Source organism: Cebus imitator, unplaced genomic scaffold, assembly GCF_001604975.1.
Source record: "Cebus imitator isolate Cc_AM_T3 unplaced genomic scaffold, Cebus_imitator-1.0 Scaffold255, whole genome shotgun sequence".
Classification (NCBI taxonomy): Eukaryota; Metazoa; Chordata; class Mammalia; order Primates; family Cebidae; genus Cebus; species Cebus imitator.
Window position 1 is genome coordinate 2,865,596 of NW_016107570.1, and position 2,052 is coordinate 2,867,647.

The 2,052-nt window shown below is 42.4% G+C and overlaps 1 pseudogene; it reads right to left on the minus strand.

Annotated features, from left to right (window-relative positions):
* Positions 1-346: 346 nt before the first annotated feature.
* On the minus strand, positions 347-442 carry LOC119467043 (annotated as a pseudogene).
* Between the last annotated feature and the right edge of the window lie 1,610 nt (positions 443-2,052).

The following is a 2,052-nucleotide window of genomic DNA, read 5'->3' on the forward strand; positions in this document are numbered from 1 at the left end:
CAGATGAGTTAACGGAACCCAGAAGAAACTCACCCAAAGTTACACAGTTAGCACTTGGCGGAGCCAGGACTGAATGCTGGGCCTTGACTCAGTCCAGTGTTCTCCCTGCTAGATTATTCTGTCCTTCAGATCAGATCATCCTAATTTGAGGACAGGTTAGACAGGAAGATCATTCTGACCAGGAGCACGATGCTTAGACCTGAAAGAGACCTGTGCTGTATTGAATTCAACTCCTGCCCTCCTAAATATTCAGTGGATGTATCTAACTAAGAAAAATGCAAACTGTAGGACTGTATACCTTTAAATGTTATCCCTGGAAAGAAGTGTAACATTTGGTAAATGTACAAAAAATATGGAAAAAAACTTGCATGTTATGCTTGTGCAGGGGCCATGCTAATCTTCTCTGTGCTGTTTCAATTTGAGTCTACGTGCTGTTAAGCAATCTCAAGAATATTTTTGAATGAATCTACTACAATAGAAAAGATCAAAGTGTGGCCACAGAGTAAGCATCATTTTGTAAAACGTTTGTGTAAGTTGCATACATGTGTGCGTATGTGTGGATTAGGATGTAAAGTTTCCTTCTGACTGTAGATTGTGCCAGCAAATGCTGGGAGCCACTGGTATGGCAGAAAGAGCTTTGGAAGTGGGTTCAAATGCTTAGTTCCAGTCTCTTCTCTGCCAGCAACTACCTGTGTGAGTGTGGCCAAGGAAGTTAACCCCTCTGGGCCTCCACTTCCTTATTTTTAAAATGAGCAGGTTGGACTAGATTATTTTTGAGATCCGTTCCTCTCTGATTCTGTCAGTCTGGGGTTTCCCTCATGGCATTGGTGAAACACAGAAGCCTTCCAAATGGGGAAGATGGGTGGAGAGGAGGGGCAGGCACAGAACAGCAAGCCCAAGCCAGGTGCAGCCATGTGACTTTGCCGAAAAATGTTTCTTCCAGTGCTCATGCTCACTGCCTGTCACCATGTTGGTGGCACCCTAGATCCTGCTGCCACGAAGGTGTGAATGATGACCATGGTTAAATCCAAATTGGAGCCTGTGGATGGCAGTGGAGGTGAGGACTGCCAAACGCATGCACCTGGTCCTGGGCTTGGCACTGCGAGGGCTCAGAAGGATTTCTTAACGACAGGCATGATAAATACTCCAAGGGGGAAGCAAAGGAAAGGCAACTTAAATAAAACAAGGTAAATTTAGGAGCCGTATTCCCTCTACAATTTAAGTGGCCCTGGAGTAATAAAGACCTTCTTTGGAAAAAAAATAAGGGAGGGGAGAAATTTCAGCAGATATGCAATGTGAAATTCCTACTATAACCCCTTCTCTGTTGTAGACTAGCATTTAGTTTTCTGTAAAGAGCAGGGACCTGTTCTCACTTTCCCCCATTTGATGGGTAAGATGCAAAGCTAATTTCATGGTGGAGAAACACCCAAGAGGTTGCCTGCTTTCTGTTAATATAGAAGACATCTTTGACACTAACACATAGAAGATTACACACAACACACACACACACACACACACACGCACACACACACACGAGAGCTGATAAATGCATAAATTATTTATTGGTCCTGGGACAGCATAAAACATGACAAGAAATGAGATATATCTGTGTGATATCCTCACACATGTAGAAATTGAAGGAGTATTTTTTTTCCTCAGGTAGAAACATGATTCCAGAAAACATTCTGCCTTTGAAGAACAAAAGTACAAAGATGTTCCACAATTGAAGGTTATACTTTTGCAAAATTGCTTATTATTCATTGCATTTGGAAACAGGGCATGGAGAAGACAATCATCTTTCCCAGCCTAAATCTCTTTAGCATGCTTCAATTTCATGTCACTGCTAGGTAAGATTTAACAAGATGTGTCCATTGGCCTGCAAAAAACCTGGTTGACAAGAGCCTTGTGTCACAATGTAGATCAATAGTTGGCTTGGTTGCTGTTCAGGACTGTGTATTTTTAAAGAAATAAATTAATAATTTAAGGCATTTTAGAACTTGTGGAGGGCACTGAACTGACAGCTCATGGGGCGGGGTCTGTCTGCTGCCCAGA